The sequence below is a fragment of the Triticum urartu genome, chromosome 4A (assembly GCF_056163025.1).
Source record: "Triticum urartu cultivar PI428250 chromosome 4A, HENAU_Tu73, whole genome shotgun sequence".
Lineage (NCBI taxonomy): Eukaryota > Viridiplantae > Streptophyta > Magnoliopsida > Poales > Poaceae > Triticum > Triticum urartu.
This window is the reverse complement of record NC_141876.1, coordinates 176,957,875-176,968,851: the sequence shown is the minus strand read 5'-3', so window position 1 is coordinate 176,968,851 and position 10,977 is coordinate 176,957,875.

The following is a 10,977-nucleotide window of genomic DNA, read 5'->3' as shown; positions in this document are numbered from 1 at the left end:
GGCAACGCCTGGGTGGTGCTCTGAGAGGAGCACAACCCACCAGGGCGCGCCAGGAGGCCCATGCGTGCTCTGGTGGGTTGTGCCCACCTCGGGTGCCCCCCATACCGCCTCTTTGCTCTATAAATACCATAATATTCCAGAAACCCTAGGGGAGTCAACGAAAATCAATTCCAGCTGCCGCAGAGTCTAGAACCACCCGATCCAATCTAGACACCATCATGGAGGGGTTCACCACTTCCGCTGGTGCCTCTCCGATGATGCGTGAGTAGTTCTTTGTAGACCTTCGGGTCCGTAGTTAGTAGCTAGATGGCTTCCTCTCTCTCGTTTGATTCTCAATACAATGGTCTCTTGGAGATCCATATGACGTAACTCTTTTTGTAGTGTGTTTGTTGGGATCGGATGAACTTTGAGTTTATGATCAGATCTATCTTTTTATATCCATGAAATTATTTGAGTTTCTTTGAACTCTTATATGCATGATTGCTTATAGCCTCGTATTTCTTCTCTGATATTTGGGTTTTCTTTGGCCAACATGATCTATTTCTCTTGCAATGGGAAGAGGTGCTTTGTAGTGGGTTCGATCTTACGGCGCTTGATCCCACTGACAGAAAGGGAACCGACACGTATGTATCGTTGCTACTAAGGATAAAACGATGGGTCTATCTCTACATAGATAGATCTTATCTACATCATGTCATCGTTCTTATTGCATTACTCCGTTTCTCCATGAACTTAATACACTAAATGCATGCTAGATAGCGGTCGATGTGTGGAGTAATAGTTGTAGATGCAGGCAGGAGTCGGTCTACTAATTGGACGTGATGCCTATGCAATGATCATTGGCTGGATATCATCATCATTATTTGAAGTTCTATCAATTGCCCAACAGTAATTTGTTTACCCACAGTTTGCTATTTTTCTCGAGAGAAGCCACTAGTGAAACCTATGGCCCCCGGATCTGTTTCTCACATTCACTAGTACGCGTCAGTGCTATACAAACGGTTTTTAAACCCTTTCCGCGATGGCATTTGGAACCATCGCCAAGTGAGTGTGGACGATAGGGAGGTCCTTCCCACACGACCCAGAAATCGTCGGGGATAGGCTCTCTTGGGACACCAAATGAGCTCGTGTACGATCGGGCGAGGCATCAAAACCCAATCATTTCCGTAGGTATGTACATCCCACACGGTGAATCCCAGAAAAACATTTCCGTAGGTATGTACATCCCACACGGTGAATCCCAGAAAATATTTCCGTAGGTATGTATATCACACACAGTCAATCCAAGGAATACATTTCCGTTCTTATGTACATCCCACACAGTCAATCCAGGGAAAACGTTTTCGTTCGTATGTACATCACACACAGTCAATCCAAGGAATACGTTTGCATTCTTATGTACATACCACATAGTCAATCCAGGGAAAACGTTTTTGTTCGTATGTATATCCCACACAGTTTTATGTGTAGGCTCGTGTGTGAAAGGTGTAACTATCACACACACTCTGCCTTGGTTAACTGTTTGCTTTTATCAACTACATCACACATGATTTAATGAAGAAAACTGTGTGGCATTGGGCTATCCATCACAAGCGCTTTTACCACTAGAACCGTTTGCAAAGTTCCATGACACATATAGCAGGTTTATTAGTTTACAATTAATAATTCCAGTATTCCGCAAATTCACATTTCATATCGAACAGCTGTTTGCCAATTTCATATCAGGCTCATAAATATATTATAACATCGCAGTACGATAGCTACATGCAAACAACACAATACCAAATATAGCTAGTTCAACTTCATAAGAACAATATTAGAACAATATATTCATTTCCCTAATCGAGATCATCCATGCTCATCTTATCCACCTCTGCTTTTAGTTCACTAAGAACCTATTTTGCATGGGCCAACTGGAAAGTGCCTCCTCCTTCGCCAACAACATCTTAGCAAAGTCTGATTAAAAAAATCTGAGCTCATTCTCCACCTTCCACCTTTTATCCTGCATCTTCAAATATTCTTCAGCGTTGACAATAGTTTCTCTAAACCTACGTCTGTTCTCTTCCTCATACATGCTCCAGAGCTTCGCTAGGCACATCTTCAAAGACTGTGGCCACTCTTGATCAACCCACTCCAAGTAAAAACACTTCCATTCATCCTATAATATTTAAAACTAGATCAGTAACAATTGTTGGGGAAATGGGTTTATAGCAACATAGAAAATCACCTATGCTTATTTTGAAAAACTGAAGAAACATGTTAATTATGGCATATCTTCTCAAAAAGATCAATGTGCAAACGAATTAATTACTACTGAGACAGGTGTGTACATGCACAAATTTAGTAACATAGAACTAATAGCACTAAGGCCGTCCACTATGTATGCAAAACTGCGGTAAAGACAACTGTTGCTACATCTCGCACTGGTGCCCTGCACTGGCGAGCCGATGCAACGGAAAATAATCAGGGACCCGGACTTCAGAGCACGTAGTTGCTCCGATGCCCAGTTCCTTCGTGCCATAAAGATTTAGTATTTTACTTCTTGGCTGCTCGGGTGTGTGGACCAAAGTTGGCTGCACAAACTGCTGAAGTGGTGCCAAAAAAATTTCTAATGGCGCCGTGGCACCACTGATGAGATGGAAACAATTTAAGATACTAGGTACAAACTGTGACACTGTCTTAGGATGTGTTTGGTTGAAGGTGTGGTATGAATGGGTTGGGACCTTGATAGTGTCTGAATCACATCTAACAAATGATTTGTAACAACGAAAGTAGGTCTTACCTTCTCGGCACATGCCAGAAACTTCCTCCCACTATCCACAGATTCAAACGCAACTAGCTTCACACATAGAGATTGATGGTGACAACGAGCAGATAGATCTTCAGCCACCCCGCTCCATTCATTGCCATTGATGGTTCTAGGGAGCTACAAGAGGAACAAATGACTCAAATTCACCGCCGGGTAAAAATCCTTCATTCCAAGTCATAGCCCGAGAGAGAGAAGAGAGGCATACCCGGGTGGTGAAGGAGTCGTCCCCAGAGGAGGAACCGCTTGAGAGGTCTTTGAAGAAGACCATGGTGACCCCGTTGGTAGGATGCGGGACGGCGAGAGCGAGGAAGCAACTATAGCTTAGGAAGGAAGGAAGGAAGGAAGGAGGAAACAGGGGAAATGTGACTTGTAGTCGGGCTGAAAAGGGGGTGGGGAAGGGGTGAGGGGTAGATATTTTGGCGGTAGGACAAAATTTTGGAAATGTGGAGGGAAACTTTGCGCGGGTGCCGCCGGACCATTCACTTTGAACGATTGTGTGCATCACAAACGATTCTTCTGCTTTACACACATGGGATAAGTTTCATAATTCAAATTTTGGTGGAAATTTCCCTGGGTACGTCATTGCCTAATTTAACATCGCTTGCTAATTTGGGCACACAAAAGAGCATACATCAGACATACCACACTTACTGAATCGAGCAATTTTAGTAATTAAACAGAGCCAGTTGACCTAAACATTTCTCTAACAAAATACTAGCATTAAAAACAAAGCCTAAGTACGCATAATTTGAACAAATCCGTCGCCGTGCTGGCCTATGCATCGCTGGTGTGAGATGAGATGTCGATGACTTGTCCTGGCGATATGCCACCGTTTGTGGACTCCGCGTCCCCCTGCTAAAGTTGACTGTGTCCTCATCCTCGTACTAGTGGCTGCGCCAGAGCTCGTGTTCGTACCCCACCGCCAATTCCTTGATGGACAGACTCTTCTCTACCTCGGCCACGCGCAACTCCTCCTCCCGGCGCTCCTCGATCTACGCCGCCTCCTGCATCTCCAGCTCCCGCTCGGTGAACTCATGAGGAAGCAGGTGCTCCATGGCCACTTCTGCCTTTTCGGACATGGGTTGCATGCTGGAGTCCGAGGTGTCCTGGAATATCTTGGCGTGTGCATCCTTGATCTTGGCATGGATGGCCTCGACCCGGACCAGGGCGACATCGGCGGCACAATCGGCACATCGAGCGCTCTCGACGTTTGCAGCCGCTATCGCAGCAACAGCTGCAGCCATCTCGGCAGCTGCAGCTGCTGCAACTGCCCTGTTGGCTGCCGCAGACGCCCTCTCGGCGAAAGCGACCGTGCTCAATGCAGATGTAGCGGCACTCTCGGCGTAGGCGGCCGCGTTCTCGACGCAGGCAGCGGTTCTCGAGGGGATGCAACCATTGAGCGGGCCTTCATGAAGCATTTCCACGGCGTCATCTTTGCAATAAGGGGGTGCGGGAATTGGGATTGGGATTCGCGATTTAGGGATTCGGGGGTTGCCGGCACTGGAGCAGATGAGCCGGCGAAGCTTAACGAGGAACACTTAAATAGACCCAGATATTTTCATCGCAAACAGTTCCTAGAAAACAACTGTGTGTGATGCTGTAGATATTTTCATTAGCCGTGAAAGACGAATTTGGAGTAAAGTGCCAACGGATGGTGTTTTAAATGTACGGGAAATTTTGTATTACTAATACAACTGTCATGTCAAAATTTTGAAAATTTCAGGGGTCCTTTGACCTTTTAAGACATTTACGTGATTTTCTATACATTTAATGACCGTAATTGAAATTGAACTACATGTACATGCAACAGCTAACCATAACGGTTTGAAAACTCATATTTTGTATCCTTGTGTGTGATTTAATTCCATGTGCAGTAAATTGGAAGGAATTCTCAAACATATTGGTCTAACGGCTATGACACAATTAAACATGGAGTGACATGGCATTTTAATTCCAAAAAATCAAAAAAAAAAATCAGAAACACATGAAACCTTGGTTGATCTAATATCATGCCACCAAGATGACGTCGTAAAAAAATTGGCATGTTTGACGAAAGTTTGGACACACACCTTCACAAACCAGAGAAACTCACTAAAAGGCTCATGGTTCCGAGAGGGAACAATGCATGTTTGATGACAAACGGGAGATAGCTTCCTCTTACGGCCTTCAATTTTTTTCTACGTTTAACATGCACTACTACAACTGTAATGTGAAATTTTGGAAAATTCTAGGGGTCATTTGACCTTTTAAGGACATTTAAATGATTTTCTAGCCATTTAATGGCAATAATTCAAATTTGAACTATATCTACATGCAACGCTAACCATAACGGTTTGAAAAATTATATTGGTGTGCTTGTTTGCGAGTTAATTCCATGTGTAGTAAATTAGAAGGAATTTTCAAACATATTTGTCTCACGACATGGACACATGCATATGTATGCATGGAGTGACACGGCATTTTAATTACAAAAAACTAAAAAAATCAGAAACATAGGAAACCTTGGTTGATGTAATGTCATGCCACCAAGATGATGTGGTAAAAAATTGGCTTGTTTGACAAAACTTTGGACACACACCCCTCAAAAACCGGAGAAACTCACTAGAAGGCTCATGGTTCTGAGAGGGAACAATGCATGTTTGATGACGAACGGGAGATAGCTTCCTCTTACGACCTTCAAATTTTTTCTACATCTAACGTGCACTACTACAACTGTAATGTGAAATTTCAGAAAATTCTAGGTGTCATTTGACCTTTTAAAGACATTTAAGTGATTTTCTAGCCATTTAATGACCATAATTCGAATTTGAACTACATCTCCATGTACCGCCTAAACATAACGGTTTGAAAAATCATATTTGTGCACCTATCTGCGAGTTAATTCCATTTGTAGTAAATTAGAATGAATTTTCAAACATATTTGTCTCACGACATGGACACATGCATATGTATGCATGGAGTGACATGGCATTTTAATTCCAAAAAATTAAAAAATGATCAGGAAACATGAAACCTTGCTTGATTTATTGTCATTCCACCAAGATGATGTGGTAATTTTTTTTCATGTATGGCAAAAGTTTGAACACACACCCCTCACAAACCGGAGCAACTCACTAGAAGGCACGTGGTTCCGAGAGGGAACAATGCATGTTTGATGACGAATGGGAGATAGCTTCCTCTTACGGCCTACAATTTTTTTCTACGTTTAACGTGCATTACTACAACTGTAATGTGAAATTTTAGAAAATTCTAGGGGTCATTTGACCTTTTAAAGACATTTGAGTGATTTTCTAGCCATTTAATTACCGTAATTCAAATTTGAACTAAATCTACATGGAACATCTAACCATAACGGTTTGAAAAATCATATTTGTGCACTTGCGTGCGAGTTAATTCCTTGTGTAGTAAATTAGAAGGAATTTTCAAACATATTTGTGTCACGACATGGACACATTCATATTCATGTCACTTATATGTATGCATGCAGTGACATGGCATTTTATTTCCAAAAAATAAAAAAAATGCAGAAACACATGAAACCTTGCATAATGTAATGTCATGCCACCAAGATGATGTGTTAAAAAAATTGGCATGTTTGACGAAAGTTTGGTCACACACCCCTTACAAACTGGAGCAACTCACTAGAAGGCTCGTGGTTCCGAGAGGGAACAATGCATGTTTGATGACGAACGACAGATAGTTTCCTCTTACGACATTCAATTTTTTCTATGTCTAACATGCACTACTACAACTGTAATGTAAAATTTTGGAAAATTCTAGGGGTCATTTGACCTTTTAAAGACATTTAAATGATTTTCTAGCCATTTAATGACCATAATTAAAATTTGAACTACATCTACATGCAATGCCTAACCATAACGGTTTGAAAAATCATATTTGTGTACTTGTGTGCGAGTTAATTCCATGTGTAGTAAATTAGAAGGAATTTTCAAATATATTGGTCTCACGTAATGGACACATGCATACGCATGCATGGAGTGCCATGGCATTTTAATTCCAAAAAATTAAAAAATAATCAAAAAAACATGAAACCTTGCTTGATGTAATGTCATGCCACCAAGATGATGTGGTTAAAAAATTGGCATGTGTGATGGAAGTTTGGACACACATGCCTTACAAACCGGAGCAACTCACTAGAAGGCTCATGGTTCTGAGAAGGAACAATGCATGTTTGATGATGAACAGGAGATAGCTTCCTCTTACGGCCTTCAAAATTTATTCTATATTTAACGTGCACTACTACAACTGTACTGTGAAAATTTGGAAAATTCTAGCTCTCATTTGACCTTTTAAAGATATTTAAGTGATTTTCTAGCCATTCAATGACCGTAATTCAAATTTTATCTACATCTACATGCAACGCCTAACCATAATGGTTAGAAAAATCATATTTGTGTACTTTTGTGTGAGTTAATTCCATGTGCAGTAAATTAGAAGGAATTTTCAAATATATTGGTCTCATGGCATGGGCACATGCATGGAGTGCCATGGCATTTTAATTCCAAAAAATTAAAAAATTATCAGAAAAAACATGAAACCTTGCTTGATTTAATGTCATGCCACCAAGATGATGTGGTAAAAATTTGGCTTGTTTGATGAAAGTTTGGACACACACCCCTCACAAACCGGAGCAACTCACTAGAAGGTTCGTGGTTTCGAGAGGGAACAATGCATGTTTGATGACGAACGGAAGATAGCTTCCCCTTACGGCCTTCAATTTTTTTCTATGTTGAACGTGCACTAATACAACTATCTTGTGAAAATTTGGAAAATTCTAGGGGTCATTTGACCTTTTAAAGACATTTAAGTGATTTTCTAGCCATTTAATGACCGTAATTCAAATTTGAACTACATCTACATGCAACGCCTAACCATAACGGTTTGAAAAATCATATTTTTGTGTACTTGTGTGCGAGTTAAAAAATCATTAGACAATGTAAATATCTGGTGTTCAAAAAATAAAATGTAAAGATCTGGCAAGACAACCACCCCCACATGATTGGCACTCTATCTCGCGGCTCGAGGTTTGGTAGGTGTCGTGGAATTGTCACGGCAAATGTCCTAGTGTGAGGACTTAGTCGTGAGGCCAACGCATATATGTGGTATCTTGATAGGGGTTGATCGGAATCAAGAGACACAACACAAGACAAGGGCTAAGACAGCTTCGGGCCTCGGGAAACATCATCCGATAATAGCCCTACATGTTGTTTGTGGCTAGGTCTCATTATGCTCTTTAGGGAGTCGCCGCATAAGTCGGCTCCCCTTTTTAGTCGTGTCTAGCCTTAGCGATTATTTTCTGTCCCTCTTGGGGTGCCCTGCCCCTCCTCATATATGTTGAAAGGGCGGGTTACATGACTAGTCCTAGTAGGATTAGGATTACTCTATTACAAGTGGAGTCCTAGTCTTGCTTCCTTTGTAGGAGAATATTCCTTATGCCTTTCCTCTTAAGCCGGCCCACCATAACATGAGCCGGCCTTCTGGCCCTTTGGGACTAGTCCTCTATCTGACCCGCCTGTTGGGGCCATCTGTGAGTCGCCAGGCTCATGAGTCGTCAGACCATTGAGTCGCCAATCCTCCGGCGAGTTACCAATGAAACGCCAAGTCCCAGCCGGGTCATAACTCCGGTTGGGTCATACCGCGGGGTATATCCCTGACATTAGCCCCTAGTTTAATTTGGATTTATCCATGTTAAACTGATCCTGCAAAATAAACACAAGAACAAATTTGACAGGTTGTGCTCCGGGTTAAATATTCTTGTAAGCCGACACCTGATCATCCTTAAATCCTTGTGATTTCCTTCTTCTAGAAAATCCGGGTCAATAGGCCAGCTTCATACTCAATTTTCTCTTATATGCATATCACTTGTAGCCCCCAAGTCTTAAGAAGGGAGCGTAGTAACAACTTAAGACTTGCTTCAATAAAGAAATCCAGGTTGTTCATCTCAATCACTAGTCAAAACTGAATATTCCACATATGTAGCCCCCAAGTGTCGGGTTGTCATACTTGCAGCAACCTATGACTTGTAATTTCCTTATGCTAAAAAAACTTCAGCCAGTGTAGCCCCCAAGGGCCAGGTCATTATGCAATAATGAGCAGGGACTTTGTAGATATGATCATGTTAACTTTAATAGCAACGTGTAACCCCCACCATGGGGCTTGAACCCATGTCCATAAGGTTGAGAGTCTTGTGCTCTACCAATCGAGCAATGAACCCTTCAATATAATGGATTAACGCTTGTGTACTTTGAATTTTGACAGGAGCAATTGGTAGCCCTCAAGGGCCGACTCATTACAATGTGATGAGTCGGGTCTTCAATATGGTGAGCGAAAAATGACTTTGCATTAGCCCCCAAGTGCCATGGTGCATGCTGACAGTGACATGGGACTTGTGTATTTGATGTAATCTCAATATGAATAATGTATCCCCCAAGTGCCGGGTCATAGGCGTGCAGTGACTCGGAACTATTCCTTTCATTGTAGAATAAATCATATCCATTGATAAATAATAGCCATTGCGCTGAAGCGACTTTGAAAACCTTAATCATAATACTGGTTATTGATAACCATAATAAAAATCCAGCCATGTTGGCTATTAACGATTTGAATAATATAATCCGATATTAAAACCGATTCCTGCCATATAAACCAGTATATCCATACACATATGATGCATGCTATGATGATGTAATGATGATGCAATGTATGATGCAATATATGATGATGTAATGATGATGCAATGTATGATGCAATATATGATGATGTATGTGTATGATAACAGAATACTTCAATGAAACTAGCATGATAACCACTAGAGTATCCTCGCTTTCTGTAAGCCGGCTCTCACATGACCCAATCGATGTTTGAACCTGGATAAGTTCATATATGGCATGTTGAGAGTACACGAGGTCGGAGTAGCATCAAGGAAACAGGCAGGTTTAACCAAGTTTGAATGAAGGCAGCTTAGTAACCTGGGTTCATCCTCGCTATCGGTAAGCTGTGTCCTCACATGACAATTCACCGTTTTAACCATAACGACTTCAGATATGACTGTTAAGAGTTTGTTGGGTCAATCAGGATTACCTGATGGAGAAGCAGCTGACCTATAGGCAGGATGACCAGAAAGGGTTACATCCTCTTTGGTGAATACACCTATGTTTGGACAAGATAACCCCGTCAAGAGGGTAGTAACGCTATGTTCTCTTTGGTGAATACACCTATGTTTGAACATGATGCCCCCAAGTGATATATTCGGTCAAGGGGGTAGTAACGCTATGTTCTCTTTGGTGAATACACCTATGTTTGAACAAAAAAACCCCAAGTGACTTGTAAGTGTGACGTATGAGCCGATCAAGAGGGATATTCACAGCTCTGCTCAATGAGCAGGAAGCCCCCAAGTGACCATCTATAAGAGGTGCTTATGTGTCGATCAAGAGGGATATTCACAGCTATGCTCAATGAGCAGGAAGCCCCCAAGTGACCATAATAAGATAAGCCCCTAAGGAAGGATACCCATGTTTGAACCGCGCATCATGGCAGCATGTTCTCTTTGGCAACCTTTAATTTTTCTGAGAACTCCGACTTGCGGGAGATGAATTCCTTTTTGAACCGGAATTGTAAACTAGAATTGAGAGCTTCAAAGCTTTGTGAGAAATAGATTTCCCTTGAGCCGGGTTTTAAACCGGAGTTCTTCATTTTGAGATGGAAATTTTCTGGCGGCCTTTTAAATTTTCATCAATATAGTAGTATTCTCCGGGGCCAGGTTATTTTTTCCCTCCAATGATCCGGAGTTCTTGATTCACTGATACTAGCCAATTCTGCTGAGTCATGTCATTGTAGCCCCCAAGTCTTAAGATGAATCAAGGAGTTGTCTTGAGATTCCTCATACTCAGCTGTGATATAAACCGCCATATAGTTAAATAGCTGAACACTGGAATTCATGTAAACCCGAGGTTTGAGGTGATTTGATGATCCTCCTGATACTTGTATATCTCCGGTATATGTCATGCAACAAATTCCATGACAAGACGGTCATTTTTGCAGTAGGCAATTGCCCTGCATTTAAAGATTTTGCAAGAAAGAGTAATTGCTCTTTTAAAGAAACTCATATGTAATAAAAATATACTGGATGGATTTCACCTGATATGTTA